The 21,366-nt window shown below is 51.2% G+C and overlaps 1 long non-coding RNA gene across 1 annotated transcript in view; it reads left to right on the top strand.

Moving 5' to 3' along the window:
* The first annotated feature begins 239 nt into the window (after positions 1–239).
* LOC108493845 overlaps positions 240–21,366 on the top strand; it is a 25,324-nt gene continuing 4,197 nt past the window's right edge. Inside the window, exons 1-2 of the long non-coding RNA XR_001873617.1 lie at positions 240–339; positions 14,487–14,495. This is a non-coding gene — a long non-coding RNA (uncharacterized LOC108493845). The remainder of the gene's footprint in view (positions 340–14,486; positions 14,496–21,366) is intronic.

The raw sequence follows: 21,366 nt of genomic DNA, 5'->3' as shown, positions 1-21,366 counted from the left end.
TACTTGGAGCAACCTGGGATAGTGGAAGGTGTCCCTGCCCGTGGCAGGGGGTGGGACTGAGTGGGCTTTAAGGTCCCTACAATCCAAACCGTTCTGGGATTCTATGAAAGGACACAGAGCCCCTAAAACTGCAACCCAGCTTCCTGCAAGCACCCAGTTTTTGTTCAGACAACAACTGTCACATTCACTGTACCAAGCAATCTTAGAAATTACTTTTTACACAGCAGTAAAAGTAATAACATCGAAGGAGCAACGTGGCCAGAGCCTTCTGCTATTTATTTACCTGCTCTGCTCCTCTAATTGGCTGTGTTGGAACCACATCCTTCTGAACAAGTGCGAGTGCACTTGTGGGTCTCATTTATTATTCATTCAAAATATTACCGGTGACTCTCCTAATTATCAAGATGCTCTGCGAGTGCTGTTTAATTAAGGTTTTATTTTATTTTTTTTTTTTAATGCTACAAAAAGAAGCTGGGCTTTTTATTACGTGTGGAGCAACTGCAGTATCAGTAGGAGAGGGGGATCCTGGAGTTCAGCTTCAGGTGCCAGGTGAACTGCTGGAGAGAAAGGATGGGGACACAAGCAGCATGTTTACACAGCGACTTGCTGTAGCGTTTACAAATCAGCTAACTCACAAATTCTTCTCTGTAATGTTCTCTTCTGTAATGGAGAGCCAAGAAGTTGGCAGACCCATGCTTGCCAGACTTAGAATTTGGCAGAGGAACGCAGCACAGAGGAAAAAGCAGACGTTTTCCAGGCCAGATGATTCTGTAGAACTGGGAGTGTCGGGAAGGAAGGTCTCTGTTGCTGCCAAATGTTTCTTGGTTTCCCGTCCTGACAGCCCTGAGCAGTGGCAGTCAGTCCTGCTTGCTTTGTTCCAACTGTGTTTCGGGCTTCACTGGAGATGTTGTGTTCTTTAAACATCCTCTGTGGTGGTGGTGGCGGCGTCTCCAGCGCGTGTGGCTGGAGCTGGGGGGATGCTGGTGGTGGCAGACGGGGTGTGGATGTGAAAACTCTCCGTGTTGTGGCCAACTTCTGCCTTTAAATCACAGCAGCAGTTCTGGGCCCTTCACTTCGAGGAAGACATTGAGGTTCTGGAGCGTGTCCAGAGAAGGGCGGTGAAGCTGGGGAGGAGTGTGGAGAGTTGGTCACAGGAGGAGAGGCTGAGGGAGCTGGGGGGGCTCAGCCTGGAGAAAAGGAGGTTCAGGGGGACCTTAGTTCACTCTACAAGTCCCTGACAGGAGAGGGGAGCCAAGGGAGGTCAGGCTCTGCTCCCAGGGAACAAGGGACAGGATTAGAGGAAACGGCCTCAAGCTGTGCCAGGGGAGATACAGGTTGGACATCAGCAGGAATTTCTCCATGGAAAGGGTTGTCAGGTCTTGGCAGGGGCTACCCAGGGAGGTTTGGAGTCCCCACCCCTGGAGGTGTCCAAGGAAGGCCTGGCTGTGGCACTCAGTGCTCTGGGCTGGGGGACAAGGTGGGCTCTGTGATCTCAGGGATCTTTTCCAACCTCAATGGTTCTGGGAATGTTTCTGGAGTGAGCTTCAGTTCACCACCTTGTCTGCCTTTGCCACCTCTACCTCTGTGTCCCTGCATCCTTGTCCTTTTGTCTGTCTTTGGCTTCCTACTCCTCCCCAGTTGCTGGTTAGGGGCACCGAAATCTTAAAAAAAACCCCAAGAAAATGCGAGGATTTTAAATATGGAAAACCTTTGGAGTGGCTTCCCAGCTCCTCAAAAATAACCAGCTCTAAGATTGCACACTGCCAGAGTGAGCATTTGAACTCAGCCTGGTGGATGCTGCTCTCAGAAGGGATGATGGGGTTGATATCCCCAGGGATGACAGACGAGGGCACCTGCCCATGGCAGGGAATAATTTCAGATGTTCTCCTTGGTCATTCACGAGCTCTGATCAGCTGTAAGCAAAGGGCGTTGTTACCCAGGGGTTTAAATGGAAAAGCAGGATTGTAACAGCTAAATCAAAGCTTTTCATTGTTCTTTGCTCAGCGGCTGTGGAACAAATCACAGAGCTTTCAGTGGTGTCACAATAATCACTGCTCTGCCACTCTCGTGTCGTTTGGCAGCGTTAAGACTCCTTCAGACTCCAGACTCCCTTTCCTCAGGAGTCCTGTGTGTCTGACACACTTCACATCACCTGGCAGAGCTGGCTTTGGGCTTTTTCACCCTATCCCTGCATTACAGTTTTTAGCAGACACTTGGAATTAGCTTTTCCAAGTGGAAGTGGCTGTGGGTTGGGATGAATGTTACAGCTCAGCTGGTCACTGCTTTGTCCTCTTCTAGATCCTGTGCCCTTCTTGAGAGAATGTAAAGAGGCAAGTGTGGTTTCAGGTGGGGTTACATGTCATCTCTCAAGCTGAGGAGGTGATGGGTGGGGCTCTGGGCACCCTGCTCTAGTGGAAGGTGTCCCTGCCCATGGCAGGGGCTTGGAACTGGATGATCTTTAAGGTCCCACCCAACCCAACCCATTCTGTGATTCTGTGATCCTTTCCTATCCTTTTTTTGTCCTTCCCAAAGTAATTAATTCCAGACAATATGCTCTGCAAACAATTTCAGGAGCTTCCTCCCAGCTGTGGAGTTTGGGAAAGGCAAAATGATGATTTCCAATGTTTTCTTTGTGTGCACCTTTGCCCCATCCCTGGAAGTGTTCAAGGCCTGGCTGGCTGGGGCTTGGAGCAACCTGATCTGGCTGAAGACATCCCTTCCCATGGCAGGGAGGTTGGACCAGATGACCTCTAAAAGTCATCCCAACACAAATTATTCCTGATTCTGTGATCTTTCTCCTCTGTGAGCACCCACAGATCCCAGACCAACACCAGCTGTTGATCACAGCAGGTCCCTCTGGCACAGAGCGAGGCCCCCTTGCTTCCCGAGCAGCAGGGACAGAGAGACTGGAGGGATGCAAAGTTTCTTGCCCAGCATGTCAAATCTCATTTGCAAGACCCAGAAACCATCAGATGTTTGTCCCACCAGATGACAACAAACTGCAGCTCCCCTGCCCAGGGTCAGTCCTGCTTGATAGAGGGGTGGGCGCTGCCAGATAAAACCAGACGAGGGTTTAGATTTGGGTGTCTTTGCACTTGGAGGCCAACAGCTGCAGGTGGGAATTTTGCAACCTGGTCAGTCCTTAATTTGCACAATTTGTGTTGGGCTGACACTGTTTTGGAAGGTGGCTGAAGACACAGGAGAGGGGACGTGGAAGGAGAGAGCGAGAGAGGGTGTGTGCAAGGCGGGCTCTGTCCTGCAGCCAGGAGAGTCCTTTCCGTGTTCAGCCTCTTCCATCTCTTCCTTGGAAACCCTCTGCAGGTCAGGACCTGCACTAATGACACCAATTGTGTTCCTGCTTTACACACAGTGCCTTCCTGAGGAGCTGGGGGCTGTTTCCAGGGCTCAGCACCCGCTGTCACACTGAAGTTCAGGAGAGCAGTGAGTGACTCCCAGACCCGTCCCTGGAGAGCCTGAGGCAAGATTCAAGTAAAGGTCTGGAAAATGAAAAGGGAATAAGGTTGGAGAAGTGAAGCACGTTGACAGTGATGTTCCAGCTGGGTTTGGCTGGGTGAACACCAGCTCTCTGTTGGAGAGGAACGTCTGTCATCTCAACTCTCCTTCCAGGTTGCTCTCAGCTGCTGTTCCCATCGTGGGGAGAGGCGTCCAACAGGGCCTGGGGGCAAGTCCACCTTTAATTTGATGATCAGCATTCACCAGCAGAGGAGCTGGAGCAGAATCCAGCCCTCCCCGGGGAAGAGGGAGATTCCCTGGCCGTGGTCTGAGAGGACCAAGGTGTGAAGGGGACCTGGGCCTTCAAGCCATTGCTTGAGGTTCCCCCAGAACAGGAGGCACCGAGCCAGGGCTGCTCTGCAAGGATTTCGGCTCCACGTGAACAAAGACACCGGGTAATTAGAGAGGTAATTAGTTTGGTAATTACTAAGGTAATTAGTTCGATTCTCTCTCAAGCCAGTAACTGCTGGGAAGAGAAGGCTCAGCCCATGGTGCTGGAGGGAGCACCTCAAATTGCTGCAGCAGCCCCCTGCCAGGTGAGCCCTTCCCCCTCCTGGGCGGGGAGCAGCCTCCTTCACTGCTGAAAATGGGATGATCTGGAGGAAAAATAACCCTGAAAACACCGTTTGGCAGAGGTCTTTTGTGCCCAAAAGCTTTTGAGCCACCACCTGGTGACATCCAGAAGTGCTTGTGCCACGGTCAGGGCAGGACCTGAGGCAGCAGATCAGCCCGTGGTGATGTATTTATTGCAAAGATTTTATATTCCCTTAAGACTGCTGGGGGCACCTTTTGGGTGGGGACGCTCCTTGGGTAACCATTTTAAAGTGTCCCCACTTGGGAGATGAGGTTTGATCCCCTCCTGATTTGATCCCACACACCCCTTCACCCCCGGGCATTTCATGGAATCAGTGGAGGCATTTCATGGAATCAGAGAATGGTTTGGGTGGGAAGGGACCTTAAAGACCATCCAGTCCCAACCCCCTGCCATGGGCAGGGACACCTTCCACCAGACCAGGTTGCTCAGAGCCCCAACCCAGCCTTAGAACCATTTCTACCAGCTTGGGGTGCACGTCAGCACCCGGAGGTGAGTTTTTTCTGCTCGTGTGTCACATGAAACCACGGATATTTTCTGACCACCCTACGCAGGGAAACCATCCCTCCTTCCTGGGCAAGTCCCGTGGGTGGGCAGGGGCAGAGCAGCTGTCCCTGTGATCCCAAAGTGAGGGCTGACAGCACAGATCAAGCTGCAAGTGCTCGTTTGGGAGGCTGGAGCTGGCAGGAAGCAGATCGAATTCCCAAGTAAACTGCAAGCTAAGCAGGTTCTTCTCCATGTTCATCTGTTGCTGATATAGAAATAGCAGGGCTGGGAGGGACTTGGCACATCTTGGAGTCCATTTCACTATTTAATAAAAGCTGATATCAAGCAATTCTCGTGTTCCTTAAACCAGCTCCTCCTCTTGCAACGTTGTTCACACGTTTATTTAATTGTGGTGCAGGGATTAGATCTGCAAAGGGTTAGTGGGTGAAGTACAGTGGGAGCAAGGACATGATGTGCTGAAGATCCATTAATAGACAGGAACCATTTTTGCCAGACATGAGAACTGAGTGTATCTTTCTTCTGTTTGTTATGTCAGGTAGTGAGGGATTTTTTTTTCCCCCTCTCAGTTTTAATATTATTAACACTTGGGCTGTTTTGAAAAGGTCAAAGTCAGCTTGAATGTCTTCTAATCTGACTCTTCTTAAAAAGCAAGCAAACAAGAAATCCATATCCCACCGTGGCTGCCTTTAAACAGCAGAGCTGGTGTCCTGTAAAGGTGTTTGCAGAGGTGAGGGAGGTCTGGCTGGTGGCCACTGGGTGCTCATGGGCAGGGAAAGGGCTCCTGATATCTTTCTTTTTGCTTAAAGTCCCGCTCCTGGGATCAGGTGGACAAATGAAAACCTCTGCTTTTGCCTGAAAAAAATTACCTTTGCAGGGAGAAACCCGTGACCAGGATCCAGCTGCAGTTGTAGGAGCACAGAAAAGGAGCAGAGCACGAGTGTATTTGTGGTTTTACACCGTGGAAGCTGATCCTGTTGCTGTTTTTAAGGAGTGATGTGAAGTGCTGGAGAAGTGCAGAGCACGGGACACACGGATGGGGCCGGAGCAGGTCGATGGTACCCACTGATTTAGGAGGAAAAATCTCTTTTTTTTTTTTTAGCACCAAACAGGAGGGAGATCTCCCTGTTCCTTTATCCCGGGAGCGGCGAGGGGATGCTGTGATAAACACCTGCCTGTGCTCTTTCTTCTTGCAGGTTTGGGGGAAAACTTCCCGGGGGGAGCAAGGAATATTCAACAGCCTCCAGGAACACAGGAGCTGCTCGGGAATCCGCTCCGGGCTCTCTGGAGTGGGTGATTCCGGGAAGCCGTGCGTGTTCTGGGATGTGCCCATCGAGCCGAGAGCGTGGCACAACCATTCCCTCGGTGCCCCGTGTGTGTTCCCTGAATGGAGAGCGCATCCTTAGGGAGAGCGCATCCTTAGCCGTGACTCACCGGCGCTTCCCGCCCGCCTGGGGGGGATTTTTTTTTCCTTTAAACGGAAGCTTTTTAATCCGGCGTCGTCGTGGCACCTTTGGGGGTTTTGGAGTGTTGATTGCTGCTGTTACCAAGGAGCCGGAGCGTGTTAAACCCGAGCGCAGCAGCCCCGGTGACTCAGGGCTCCCCGGGGAGCCTCTGCTTTGGGTGGGGTTGCACCTCCCTCCGCCCGGGGTCAGCCTTTTCTGGAGCTTTCGTGTCCTCTCCTTCTGCTGTCCAGCGAGGTCTGAGGTCCCCGTGGGTCTCAGGGGAGGTCTGAGGTTCCTACAGGTCAGGAGGAGAGAGCATAGAATCGTTAAGGCTGGAAAAGATCTTAAAGAGCATCAGATCCAACCCAGCAGCACCACCGTGTTCGCCGCTAAACCCTGTCCTCGAGTGCCACATCCACACGCTTTGGGGATGCTCTGGGTAGTGGGGCTCGAGAAAAGGGGTCCAGAAGGTTCTCTCACCCCCCTTGTTTCCTCAGCTGAACCAACCAGAGCATTAGGGAATGGCCTGGAGTTGTGTCAGGGCAGGGTTAGGTTGGATTTTAGGAAAAGGTTCTTCCCCCAGAGGGTGGTTGGGCACTGAACAGGCTCCCCAGGGCAGTGGGCACAGCACCAAGGCTGCCAGAGCTCAAGGAGCGTTTGGACAACACTCTCAGGACAGGGTGGGATTGTTGGGGTGTCTCTGCAGGGCCAGGAGTTGGACTGGATGGTCCTTGTGGGTCCCTCCCCACTCGGGATATTCTGTGATTATTTTTGGTCCACACAAGGGTTGCCAAGTGCTCCATGGGGGTCACCAAGGCATTTGGGTTGGACATCAGGAAGAGTTTCTTCCTGGAAAGGGTGGTCAGGCCTTGGCAGAGGTTGCCCAGGGAGGCTTGGAGTCCCCACCCCTTGGAGGTGTCCAAGGAAGGCCTGGCTGTGGCACTCAGTGCTCTGGGCTGGGGGACAAGGGGGGGATGGGGCACAGGGTGGGCTCTGTGATCTCAGAGGTCTTTTCCAACCTAAATAATAATAATAAATAATAATAATTCTGTGATCAGGGTGTGGGGGTTCTATTTTGAGCATTTCTGTGCCTCTCATTCAGCTTTTTCATGCCTCCATTTCCCCAGCCTGATGGAAATAACCGGGTTAGGCTGGAAAATGCCCTGTGGGTGTTGGAGGAGAGAAGTGTGGGCACAGAATGTTTGATGTACCCATGGAGTGTGTGTGTGGAGAGGGCGTCTTTCCTTCTATTTTTGAGTTTTCCTTTGGATGAGCCGAAGCAAAGGGTTGTGTTGGATCTGTCCTGGAGGCACAGGGTCGCTGCCTCCTCCCTGGGACACCCGTGGCTCCTTGGGAAGCTGAAGTGCTTCAGCAGCTCTGCCCTGGAGCTCGGCAGGTGTGGAACAGCAGTGCCCAAATAACCACTTTCCCCAGGCTGATTTAAAAATACCAAAATATCTGTTGTCATCGCTGTCCCCGATGTCCTCTGACTCATGTGCCACTTGCTCTGTTTCCTTGGATCTCAGCCTGTAGCCTACTCAAGGCTACAAGATGCTGAGGGCAACAAAAGGGTCTCCAAAGAGAGCCAAAGGTTGCCTGTGGGAAGTTCATGTCACTTAAACAGAGCCCACCTTTTATTAATTGTGTTACATGTTGTTGGATTAGGATTTTTTTGCCCTTTTCTGAATTATTATTTCATTTTTGGGGGCACACTTTGCCATCCAACAAATTAAAAGCAAGCAGCAGAAGCACCAAACTGATGTTCTGCCCTGGAGGTTCAGCCCGTCCATGCCCTTGTCCCGGATTTCATCCTCTGGCTTTTAAGCAATCCCTTCCCCCAGACAGAAGTTACTCTGATTTCCAGGATTACAAACATTCATCCTGCCCAGGTCCATCTCAGCTGTCCCTGGGGAGGCTCATTTCCTCCTCACTGCAGGAGAGGAGGGGGAAGGAGAAGGCTCTGGATCCAAGGCAGGCTCTAAGTGGGCTCCTTCATTTTCTGCTCCGAGTTAATAATTTCAGCTCTGATCCTCCTTAAAAGTGGTGATTAATCCCCTCCACATACAGTAGGATCATGCACCAAAAAGAAAGAAATACCACCATGGCACTGGGCCTTTTTTCCCCCCAGTAATGAGAGCTATTCATAACCCAGCATCCCTTAAAGATTCCTGTTACTGGGCAGGAGACAGCCTTGTTCATAAAAACAATCCCGAGGTGTTTTGTTCCCCCACTTTCTGGTGGTGGGGGGGAAAAAAAGCCTTCAGAGAAAAGTAATTGTTGGCTTAAAACTTCAGCCTGCATTCAGCAGCAATCCATCACCTCCCGGGGTGTTTTGGAGCTCGGGGTACTCAATATTCAGGCTGGGAATCCTCGGTAGGAAAGAGGGGAGTAGGGGCAGCATGAAATATTGCAGGCGAAATTCTCCCTAACCTGCTTTCATTTCACGCCCTTCTCTTTGCTGGGGGACTCGGTGGAGGGGAAAGGAACAAAATCAAAATTCTCTTCCGTGCTCCAGCCCTCAGGAAAAGCAGCAGGAGTGTGGTGGTGTGGGGGACCTGCAGCCCAGCCCCTCCATGCCCCCCCCCCGGGATGCTAAAATGTCCCTCATCCAGAGGGTCTGTGGTGCTGCAAGGAGGACCAAGTGGCCTCAGTGTTAGTGGGTTTTGAGGAAAAAAGAGTTTTTTCTTTCCCCAACCTTCTGGGAAAATACCATTTTTGAGCTCTGCCTTCAGGGCCTCTGCTCAGGGACAACTCTGACATGCTCAGGGGGATTGAGGCTCATTAGCCAAATACTTAATTACAAGCTCTGCTGGTCTCTGCCCTGTCCAAGGGCTCTCCCAACCCTGTGTCCTGCCTGCCCAGGACCCTCCAGTTTGCACAAAGGTTCCTGACACTCTTTAAGGTGTTTGCAGAGGCTGATTTGCCACAGATGGTGCCTGCGTGGGAAGATGTGAACAGGGGGAGTGTCCTAAAATTGTGTCCCCGGGGGAAGTTTGTCTTTCTTTCTCTTGCTGGTAAAAGAGGGTGTTTTATCCCGAGGATGCCTCAGCCCACCTGTTGGATCCATCTGAACTGAGTGTCCTCCCCTTCCCACTGCTCTTGGAGGGAGCCTGGATGATCTTCTCTCCTGCAGGGAGCTGAGGGGAAGGGAATCCCCCCCCAATGGCCAAAACTCTTTCAGGAGGAGCAGTAACACATCCTGAGAGGGACAGAAGGGATCTCAGCTGCATTCCAAGTAAGTTGTCCCATGCTGGGACATTCCTGAAAGAATGGGGTTATCATCCTGTTCACAGAATGGGGTGTTGGGCAGCAGACCCACTCCCAGCAGAGTATTGGCTGTCCCAGAAGGTAATTTTATAATTTTTATATAATTTACTTTTTTTTTTTTAACATTCCTGCTCAGCCTCTTTTCTCTTGGCTCTTCCTGCTGTGGGTTATCAAAGTGAAGGTCATTTTCCATCCTGGAGCTAAACCTTCCAGACCCCAAAGCCCAAAGGCAGCACCATCATCCCCTTCTTCCGGGACCAGAGATCCTGACCAGCCGGACCCAGCTCCTCTGAAATGCTTTGGCTACCCCTGTGCCACCGAAATCAGTGGGATTTTGATGTTCCATTACCTTGTGGATGGGGATCAGACCAATTCCTGATGCAATTTATGGCCACCTTGGAGTTTTGCTGTGATAGACCAGAGCTGGGTGGGGGAGGAGAAGAAGTTTGGAAAAGGGCAAAGACCTTGCAGGTGGAATTTTGCTGCTGGGATTTGGAGTGTGGCTGGAAATTAAAGGGCCTGAGCTCCCTGTACCAAGCAAGGGGTCACCCCTGTGACCACTTCTGCCCCAGTTTGGGTCTGGGTGTGATGTCTGGCTAACCCTGCACTGTGTTAAGACCTGTCTCAAATCCCTTTGTCACTGGTGGCTGTTTTCAGTAGTTTCCTCCACCTGAGCTTTACAGGGAGATGCTGGAGGTGCAAGGAAATGACCCTCACCACGGGATGGAGCAAAGCTGGGAAACCAGAGCTGGATCCTTGTGCTCTCCCTGCCCCCTGCCCCCTTTCTGATCAGTGTGTTGTTTTACCAAGGCCATAATAATGGCTGTTTCAGAGCCAAAAAGGCCATTAGAGCCCTTCTGGGTCCCACTCCCAACAGGGACCATGGTCCTCAGCTTAGGAAGTGGGAGCAGAGAGATTTCCAGCCCAGACCCTGAGCTCATGCCTCTCTTAACCAGACCTGCTCTGTGCTTTTGGATGCCCATCCTCGGCAAGGACAGACAGAAACAGGACTGACAGTGGCTTTGTCCCCATGTCTGGGAAATATCCCATTGGAACAGGCTGGGAGAGAGGCCAACTGAGAGTAGAATGCTAAAGAAGGAAACACAAAGGATTGCTGGTGCTTGATATAAATCCTCATCAATATAAATACATCATAAAGGCCATTTCAGGCCCCGGGGATGTGCCTTCAGCTGGGACCCACTGCAGTTCCACGTTGACTTGCTGTGGTTACAGCCACCTGAGGGGGTGTGAATGCCAAACCTTTCAGTCCTTGATGATGATTTTTAAATTGGTTATTGATTATTGATCCCTTTGGCTGGAGGCTGGCTGCAGCCTGAGGAAGCTGGGGAGGAGATCAGTGGTTATAAAAACAAGTCTGACCTTTCTTAGCCGTGGTGTGAGGAAATCGGGCAAATCCCGGGCTGTTTGGGGTCTGAAACTTCATGTCTGAAAATTCATGGAATGACAGAATGGTTTGGGTTGGAAGGCACTTTCAAGGTCACCTCATTCCCATCCCCTGCCATGGAACACCTTCCACTAGATCAGGCTGCTCCAAGCCCTGTCCAGCCTGGCCTTGAACACCTCCAAGGGATGTGGCATTTGGAAAACCAAACCAGGGAAAAGGCACATTTCTTTGTTTTCATGCAGAGAAAGTCTGAAATCTGTTTCTTTGCATCCTTACCTGTTTTTTTCCCCCTGAGCTCAGGATCTGGAGGCACATGGAGATAAGTGACTCACTGGCTGGATGAGGAGCATTTAAACCCCTTCAAAGTGTGTGTTTGAAGGGATGGAGGGGGAGTTGGAGGAAGAAGCAGCTTTGACTCAAGAGCTCCCAGCTGTAGGTGATAAGAGGGGGTGGTACAACCACAAAATAAAGTTATCCTGATGTTTTCCTGTGTCTCTGCCATCTCTCAAGGGCCCAGTGTGACTGCAGCAGCTGAGAGATGACGACACCTTGGGGTTGTTGAGCAGCTTTTCCTCAAAACAAACGGGTTTGCAAGAAGTGTTGCAAGGACAAACACCACATAAGAGCATTTCTCATGGATAAAGAAGTCCTCTGAGTCCTCTGCCACGTTAGCAGCTGCACAAGGGCCAGGCTCAGTGAGTCCCAAAGCAGGAAAGTCTCCAGCTGTGGGATGTTGGAGCAGGAATGGCCAGTGGCTGGATGATGGCCTCGCTCATCTTCACCTCACTCACAGTTTTTGGTGGAAAAAGAGGCGGGGGGAAGGGTGAATTTGGTGAGTTTGGGTCAGTTTTGCAGTGGCAGCCTTGTACTGCCATCTCCAAAGGGGATCCTCTCACAAGGGCCAGGAGAAGCTGGTCTGTCAAGGCGAAAAGGGCAGGAGAAGATGCCACATGTGGGAGCTTTCCAGACCTTTTTTTGTGCAGTGCTACCTGTGTTTAGTCACCCAGGCTTTGCTAAACCCAGGTCCCATTTCTCCACCCCATGCAACAGGCAGGCTCCAAAAATCTTGGTGTTCTCTGTGACAAGGGAAAGAAGGGGAGGTAAAAGCCTTGAGGGCTGAAGGGTCTCATGGCCACAGGAGCTGGCCTGGGGCTCCTCACCAACAGGAGTTGTGAGATCCTGATCCCTTCTCCTGCTGCCAAACATGGCAATTGGCGCTGTAGCCACCTCTGTGAGCATCCCAGGGACTGAATCCACAACTTCCCCATAGGAATATCCTCTGATCCACAGTTGCTGGGACAGGCACAGCCTGGCAGAGACTCCTGAGCACAGCGACCTGCCCTGGAGAGAGGTGGAGCCATCCTCCTCTTTTCGTTTCAGAAATGACAAGTTTGACCCCTTTAATGATTCTTTACTCATGGGGTGGTGAGGCCCTGGCACAGGCTGTCCCAAAGAGGTTGTGGATTTCCCATCCCTGGAAGTGTCCGAGGCCAGGTTGGATGGGACTTGGAGCAACCTGGGATAGGGGAAGGTGTTGGGATTGGAACTGGATGGGCTTTAAGGTCCCTTCCAACCCCAACCATCCTGGGATTCTGTGAATAAGACCTGAATTGCTGTTTTGCCCCCAGTGTCCCATTATGCAGCTGGTTGACTGGAATGCACACAGAGCCATGTCCTCACTCTGCTGAGGCACCTCATTCTTCTCCCTGCTCCTGACAGCGTTGGAACCCTGTCCCTGCAGCCCCCAGGAACTCCATACATCCCTGCTGTCCCAGAGGACGCTGCCAGCTCCTCTTTTCTTGCTGTCCAAGCAGGGGATTGGCATCCCATCCTGCTGCAGCCCGAGCCAGATAATGGATCAATAACCTGTGGCATAAAGCTGGCCCTTAAATCTGAGTTATGGGGTGGATCACAGAGCAGTGATTGAACGGGATGTCACCCGGGACGTCGTAAGGGTTTATGCCTGCTAATATCTTGTGGAATAAAAATAAAACCTGACATAACATCCTGAATTATCATCTGCTAGAGAAGAGGGCTCTTGGCTGGATGCAGTTGCACAGCCATGTCCACATCGTTACTGTTGCCCATAATTAACTCCCTTGTTGGCAGGCTGGGAAAAGAGGCTGAAGATGGGATTTGCTTTCGGATACTCGGCTACTCTTCTGCCTGAAGCAACAGGATCAAGACCTGCAGGCTGAGGATGTTTCCAGCACGAGCAAGGAATTACCTTTTCGGTGCTGTTAATTCAAAAAACCTCTCACCAGGATTAAGCAGGTGGCAACAAAAGTTTCGCTCAGCTCTTTGTAATGGGAAGGAAGGAACAAAGCAGCAGTTTCTTACGCCCCCACAAGTTGTTTATTGGATTAGATTGATGCTTCTGGGAACAACCTGTTTGCATTTGAGCTAAACCCTAGTCTTGCTAAACATCTTCATTAATTAACTCCATCTGGCTTGCCTGCTTTTACATGGAAAAGATCTATTGCTTTGATCATTTGCTGTTTACATGTTTCTTGCCGTTTGGTAAAACACAGGCAGGGAACACACAATAAACACTGTGGGCACAAAACAAACAAGAAACCTGAAACACGTTGAAAACACTGACAAACACCTACAAAATCTGCATCCAAATCAAACCTGAGCTCAGTTTGCCTTGAGGACAACCGCCAACCTTAAAGCACGTGTATGGTTCAAGGTGGGTTTTGCCTCTTGCAAACATTTCTCCAGCCCCAAAACTCCTTCCCTGCAGACCTGGTCTTGGAAAGACTTGGACCAGCTGGTTGAGGTGGTGGAGGAGAGGGAGGCTGGGATCATGGAATCTGGGTGTCTCATCCATCCTCCCTTCATCATCTTCCTATGAGGCAGGAAGGGATTTGTGCTGCTCCTTCTGAGCAAACTTCGGGGTTTGGGTGGTTTTCTGTGCCTGAGACAGTGTTGGCTGGAGCTTGGGCTGGGAAGAAGGGACTTTTACAGGCTCCTCAGAGGATTCCCAACCTTTCCACTTAGTGCCAGGGCTAAGGCAGGGATCAGCTTTGCCATTCCCCAGGGCTGAGACGTGCAGACTGATCCTGCCCTACTCACAGAGCTCTGAGGATTCACGGACACGTCTCTTCTCTTTTTTCTGCCCCATAACCCTTCCCCGGTCCTCTCCCAGGGCTCTGTGGCCACCCCATAACAAGAGCATCCCTGGGATGCTGGGGAAGGGGTTTCCATGGTGACAGACAGCAAGCACACTGAAAATCTCTCAGCACACTCTTTTCCCCAAGTCTGACCAGCTTGGATGGCAGGAGGAGGTGTCAGAGCTGGAATATCCCCCCCAGTCTCCCCACAGATCCCAAATCCAGCTGTGTGGGCTCCCAGACTGTTGTCCTCCCCAAAAGTGGGAAGGGTCCTCCTCCTTCTTCCCAGCACTGCAAAGAGACTGTAAATGGGATGTAAAAACACATCAGGCACTGAAGTTTGGTGTGTGCAGGGGTAGAGGTGAAGGGGATTTGTTATTGCTCCTGCCAAACTGTCTTGAGGGTCCTGAGCAAGGCTTTTCCCTCAGCCAGGAGCTGTGCAGCCACCAGCTGATCTCCTGGTGGGATGGCACTAAAGGGGCCACGCTGTTCTCACCTGTTGGAGCTTGTGGTGCCCAGCCTGGGGGTCTGCTTTCCATACAGGAGGCAACATTCCTCCTTCAGCCCTCTCTGCCACCCTCAGCGAAGCCCTGGTGTGAGGAAGACTCTACAATGAGGTGGCATTTTCAAAGGAGAGGTTGCAGAAGAGCCCAGTGGCCATGTCACTGTCATAAATAACGTGGGCAGAGGTCACCCACCAGCCCTGAGACCCAGCACAGCGTGGTCGTGTCCCCACAATCGAGTTTTCTCGTCCTCCAAAACAGGGTGACCAAACCCAGTTTGTACCCTGGGAAGGCCAGGCTGGACAGGGCTTGGAGCAGCCTGGTCTGGTGGAAGGTGTCCCTGCCCATGGCAGGGGGCTACAAAGAGATGATCTTTAAAATCCCTTCCAAAATATTCTGTGATGCTATAGAGTCCTTTGGCCCATGTGAGACCTCCGAGGTCTTTCCAGTGGCTGTGAGGCTGCTCAGGGTGGCCTGAGGCTGGGACAGGGAGCCTGGCAGTAGCTTAAAAGGATGTGTAATTGTGTGCTGGAGTTTGATCCCGGGCCCTGACCTTGTCTAGTTGGCTGTAATAGATGTAGCTGTGAGTGTCTGCTCCTGTCAGGGCCGTGGGGAACGGGACAATAGGGTTGGGATTGACCTGAGGACACATCTGTTCACAGCTGCTGCCCTCTCCCCAGCGGTGAGTCCTCCCGTGTGCTCCTCTTAAAAAAGGCAGATATTTATTCCAGTCATTTTCCAAGTGGTCCAGAGGGCCGAAAAAAATATTCTTTAAGATTTAAGATACAGATAAAAACCTTGATATTGGGATCTCCTATAATGAAGATGCAGAGCAAAGGAAGGCTGAGGTTATAGTGAGCAGGGGATCAGGACTCATTTTTAGGTGGGATGGGCAGCCTGGGGTGCTCAGGGAGAGCTTTGAGGCAGCACTTTTTTTTCCCCCTCCTTCCTTATTGGCTTTGTGTTGGTAAAAAGGGAATATTTAGCAGGTGAACCTGGGCGTGGTGGGGAGAGACACTGCTTTGGGTGCATGTTTGTGTGGGAATGACATGGAATCACAGCACCATTTTACAGATTCCAGTGCTTACTGCAATTTCAAACAGTCCAGTGGAATAACAATCCCCCCTTTTCTTTGCATCCAGAGCTATTGGGGATTCATTTATGATACTTGGGGCATGGGTGCATTTGCTGTGGGGGAAGGAGACCCCTCGGCCCAGGAAGCTGGCAAAGGAGAGGTTTCAGAAGGAGATTTCACTGAGAAGTTTGGATGGTTTGGATGAAGTCCCTGTGTGCTTCCAGACAGGTCCAGAAGGTCCTTTCCCACCCTGGGGGAGCATTGAACTCCACCTCACCCCTTCCTGGCAGATGTTTGGCCGCTGCACAAACTCTCATTTCGCCCATTAAAGGGGAAGTATTTGTGGTCACTGGAGCGTCTCTGGTCACGCTTTTTGTGGTTGGCACCACAGGGGCTGGCACAAAACATGCTCCCTATATCCAAGAGTTTACAGTCCTACCAGTGTCCTTCCTGAGTCCATTTTCCAAAGAGATCAGCGTTAGCTAAAAAATCCTGTGCTCACCCCCTGGGTCTCGCTGTGGATCAGACTCAAAGGGGAAGAGCTTGAAGTGGTGTCAGCACAGAGGGGTGGCCTCCCATCAGGACATGGGCTTGGAGAAGTCCTGAAGGGATGCAGCCCATTTTTAGGCAAAGGGAGTGATTTATCCCTTCTGCAGGAGGGATATTAGGGGGGCAACAAGGAGCCAGTGCTCCCCATAGTGTGTCTCCTGGTCCTTCCATGGAACACTGGAGCATCCAGGTGGCTGCCTGCAAGTTTTCCCCTTTGCTGGTTCTCCCAGGAATTTGGAGGGCTCCTGCTCCAGCCTCTCCGTGCCTCATGAGCTTTTGGGCAACGACCTGAAAGTGATGCAGGATTAGAAATGAGTTTGTGGCCATAAATCTGGCCATAAATCCTCCCGGTCTCCTTGTGTGACCCTGGTGAGCCTCAGGAATGCTCAGGGGACTGTTTCTTACTGATTTCAGTGATCTCTGCATTAGTGTTTCTGGCCAAGGTTCAAAACAGCTGAACTGGCAGCTGGAGGCTGGTCCTGGTGCCCTTCTCTCCAGTATCCAAATCTGGTTAAAGGGGGCAGGGTGAGATGGGATGTTGGGAAGGAATTCCTGGCTGGGAGGGTGGGGAGGCCCTGACACAGGTTGCCCAGAGAAGCTGTGGCTGTCCCTGGATCCCTGGAAGCGTCCAAGGCCAGGTTGGAGCAACCTGGGATAGTGGAAGGTGTCCCTGCCCATGGCAGGGGGTGGAACTGGATGCGCTTTAAGATCCCTTCCAACCCAAACCATTCCATGATTCTCTGATAAATCCAAATGTGCACTTCTGCATTATTCCGGTTGCAAAGTCAAGTTGCAACCATGGCAAAGTATGAGCAAGTTTACTGTACCCCCAGGGGTCTGCAGACAGCCAGAAACAAGGGCTCTGCAAGAAGTCAAATGACATCCTCAAGGTGAGAAAGTGTCACTAGAGGACTCAGCCATCAGTGCGTGGGGAGATGCTTTGCACCACTTAGTACCTCCTCATTAAATTTGATTTTTATAGATGTATTCCTGGTACTCAGGCTCTTTGAAATGCCTAGAGCTGTCTGATAGCCATGGTCTTAATAAGCTTAATAAACTGGTGCAGCAGTTGTTTCTTAGGATGGATTATTTGGGATTTACAGGAAGAAGAGGATGGCTAAGCCTGGGAGAACAAGCTGGCTGTAGAAAACCCTCGTGTTTCAGACATCTAGGCTGGGGAGAAGAAAACTACCTCCTCTGGTACTGCAAAAGTGCCTGATATCAGGTAAAACTGAACAACCAACCTCTTTGGAATCCAGCTGATGCTTAATTTGTATGCCCAGAACCCACCCCAAGCACTGCTTATCACTGAGCAGAGCAACTCAGAAAAGAATCGATGTTAAACCAAGCTTAATAAACTCAAGGCTGCTGCCTTAATAGTCACACATGGACTGCAGTGCAGTCACCTCCCTAATAGAGTGGTGACATGGAAAGATGGACAGAAGGCCCCTGAAAGGCTCCTCCATACTCCATCAGAGCTAGAAAAAAGGATATATGGTTGTGCTCTGGCTTCTTATCCCCGTCTAACTCCATGGATAGAATCACAGAATGGTTTGGGTTGGAAGGGACCTTAAAGATCATCCAGTTCCACCCCCTGCCATGGGCAGGGACACCTTCCATTATCCCAGGTTGCTCCAACCTGGCCTTGGACGCTTCCAGGGATCCAGAGGCAGCCACAGCTTCTCTGGGCGACCTGTGCCAGCCTCTCCCCACCCTGCCAGCCAGGAATTCCTTCCCATTATCTTTCCTAACCCCAACTTGGTCTTCCTCTCCAAAGCTAAGCCGTGGGGTAGGACTTATCCCCTCAGTGTCCCTTCCTTAAAGTGGGGCTCATTCCTGTCTTTGAAGGTGCATTGGAAAAACATTTGAATCCAGTGGCAGTGCTGAAGGCGACAGGGATCCATTTGCCTCTTGGGGAAGGAAGAGGGACCTCGTGTCCCGTGCTTGTACATCCCAGTTTGTGTTAATCCAGCTGCTGCCAGCGCTAAGAAACTCTGCCAACATTTGGGCTGGAGTGGACGTGTGTCTGAGTGTGATGGATGTGCTGATTTTCCCTTTCTTTCTGGAGTTCAAACACTTTGCATTGATTTGTGTCTTCGTTTGGGTGTTGTATGAGCGGCTCAGACAGGGCAGCTCTGCCCGTCGTCCATCACAGCCTCCCAGTGCTTTGTCTTCATTTGGACTTGGCTGCTCCTTGGAGGAATCGTGGCCAGGGCTCTGCCAGGCAGCGCTGGGTCTGGAGCTGCTGCCGGGAACACTTCACCACAGGCTCATGAAAAAAAAAAAGGGACAAAAAATGACATTACGGACAATAAAACCAACCCTCTGCTCACTGAGGCCAGCTGCTGAGCACAGCTCATCATCTGGGGGGCCAGGAGGGCTGGTCTCACATGGAAGGGGGTGGATGAGATCCCTTGAGTGTGTGGATGATGCAACACATCTCCGGATGAGTCCTTTGCTCCAGAGCACGGAGAGATTTATCTATTTATCTCTTCCCTCTTAAGTTCTCTGTGTTACTGCAGCTTGTGATCCCTGTTTATCCCCATCTCCATTAAACACGGAACAGAAGCAGGGTGAGCACCAGTGTTTGTGCTTAAGGTGCCTCTAACAACCTCCTGGAAGCACCACTTACTGGGTTGGGAACTTGTTTGGGCCACCAAACCCTTCCTCAGCTTTCTTGCTGACACCAGGTCTCTGATGAATACAGCAGTCTGCTTCCCCACGAGACCAGTTTTATTTTTTCCTTCCTCACCAGGAAGCTGGACAGGAAGAATCTGGAGCTCTTGGTGCTCACTGGATTTTTTTTCTGTCCCAGAGAAGTCTGGCAGGAGCAGGAGACTCAGCCCCACCTAAGGACGATGGTCAGAGAATCATGGAATTGTTTGGGTTGAAAAAGACCCGTAAGATCATAGAGGCCAACTGCCAACACAGCAGTGCCAAGGCCACCACTGACCCATGTCTCCAAGTGCCACATCCACAAGGATTTAAAACCCTTCCAGGGATGGGGACTCCACCCTGCCCTGGGCAGTTTTTTCCCAATATCCAATCTCGACCTCCCCTGGCACAGCTTGAGGCCGTTCCCTCTCCTCCTGTCCCTTGTTCCCTGGGAGCAGATCCCGACCCCCCTGGGTCCCCCCTCCTGTCAGGGAGTTGCAGGAGTGAGAGCAGACCTTGCTGCAGCCCCGCTGGAGTGTGTGTGTGCACGTGCTTGGACATCTCTCCCCCCCCCCCAGCACAAATCCTTGTCAAACACAGTAATTGCTATTCAAACACCATCATTTCCCTCTGTACAAAAGCCTGCAGAGCTCTTGCTGGTGTTGTTCACTCTGGATCCAGCCAGGAGTGGTTTGTACAGAGGCACTAATTGGTCCCAGTGTTGGTGGCCATGGCAGAAGGGCCAGGAGCCCAGTTATCCAGGGAAGCTGGTTCTCCTTCCCCCACAGAGATGCACCGAGGCTCTCTGTGCTCTGTGCTCACACAGCACTGTTGCTCTGGAGACAGAAAACACTTGCTGGAAAACCCTGTAACATGAAAACTGTCTCTGATGAGAAATACCCCTCAAAAATCCTCTGTTTGGAGGCACTAAATAAACCTTCCCCAGTCAGGCTGGTGGGACATCTCTTCCCTGGTCACAAGCCAGTCCAGGCCCTGGTATTGAAGCACCTACCAAGAGATGGAGTGGCTTTGTGTGGCATTAACACCACCAATTCCCAGGAAAACGAGTTACAGAGGGCACTGGGGTGTTGGGGGACCTTCTCAGGCTGCAGCTGGAACATCTTGGTCTGCCTTGGCTTGTGCTCTGATGCCTGGGATGTGTCTCAGGGTGGAAGATGTGACCTGAGGGGACAGATGTCCACCCCAGCAAGGCCATAACCAGTCAGAGCTAAACAAAAGGTCACATTGATGAGCTCAGGTCTCCCAGAGCTGAGTTACCGGAGGGAGGATCAATCCTCCCACTATAATGACAATTTTGAGGCGTCTCTTCCCCTCCTACCACCTGGGAGGCTTTGTTATGACTATTGGTTAGGTTTTATTCATTAAGTAGCAGTGGTGGGAAATGAAAAAGTCAAGAAAAAGCCCCCACTTCACCAAACCTGCAGGAAAATCACTCAGGGACCTGCCCTGACATCCACGGGCTCCAAGACCTTTGGGAAGACACCGGTGAGGGTGGGAAGGGAAGGGTCCCAGCTTGGCTCTGTTGCTCATTGCCTCTCTTCAGGGAGTGGTTTTTATTTGCTTTACTTGAAACATTGTTGTTCGTTAGGCTTTTTTTTTTTTTTTTTGAATACTTTGATGGTTGAGGGGTTTTCCAGAGTAAAATCTCTCCCCCTTTTTTTTATTTTTATTTAATTTCGAGGGATGTGTTTGAAGCTTTAGAGGGGTTGGGAGTTGCACAGCAGCATTTGATTTTATTTTTACAGCAAGGGGCTAAGCTCTTTTAAAGCCTTCATGGTCTTAAAAGACACATCTTCAAGCATCCTTGTGCTCTTTCTCATGCCACCCACCCCTGGGGTATCCCTGGAATTTAAGCCCCAGCAGGCATTGGCAGCCTTGATTGTGCTGGGAACAGCGAATCCTGTGGCTCCCTTTTCCCAGACATCCCCCCTTCCCTCACCCCATGGATTAGAGACCTGAGCTTGCCCAGCCCTGTGTTCACCCATCAGCTCCACGTAGCTTAGCAACCATCAAATCCATGTTTGCCAACGCTGACATTCCACGGAGGAGACTGGGAATACTCAGCATCCCACTGAAAACAGTGAAGCTCCAGTGGGTGCCCTGGCTGTGGATGTTTCCCTGGAAATTTAGGGGCTTGCTGGATATGGATTGCAGCCAGCAGAGCAAATTCCGGCCTCTCCATCCCAAATATACAACTCTGGAGACAAGGAGCCCAGGTAAGGTGGGAGCCACAGGTAAGTAAGTGTGCAGGTGGATGCTCATCTTGCAATAAATGCAGGGAAATCTCAGATTCAGCTTCCTGAGACACCATGGAGGGTTTTTCCAGCACAAAGAGGGAAAAAAACCCCACAACAAACCAGAACCCAGAACCCTGAGGGGAAACAAGGTCTGACCTATTTTTATCTCAAGAACTGACTCCAGCTGAAGACTTGACTCCCCAGAGAAAAGCAAATTCTCCAGGCCAAATGTGACATGTCACGTGAGGAAGGATGTGGTTTTTCCACTTGGATGTCCCTCCCTGCCTGCATGCAGCTGACTTGGTGCTTGCAAAGATGGGAAGATATTTTTAGCCCTGAAATGCAGACCCAAGGCCGTGGACTGGCCGAGCCTGGCTTGAAATCATCCTGTGCTTCCCAAGGTGAGGGCTTGATTGGGTCCATCTCCATCAGTTTGTCTGGGATCCTGACGGGGAGCTGTAGGATCAGAGCAGATCTCTGTTCC

The sequence above is a fragment of the Lepidothrix coronata genome, unplaced genomic scaffold (genome assembly GCF_001604755.1).
Source record: "Lepidothrix coronata isolate B3197 unplaced genomic scaffold, Lepidothrix_coronata-1.0 Scaffold20, whole genome shotgun sequence".
Taxonomy (NCBI): Eukaryota; Metazoa; Chordata; class Aves; order Passeriformes; family Pipridae; genus Lepidothrix; species Lepidothrix coronata.
The sequence above is the reverse complement of the archived record's forward strand: the minus strand, read 5'-3'. Positions and strand labels throughout refer to the sequence as shown.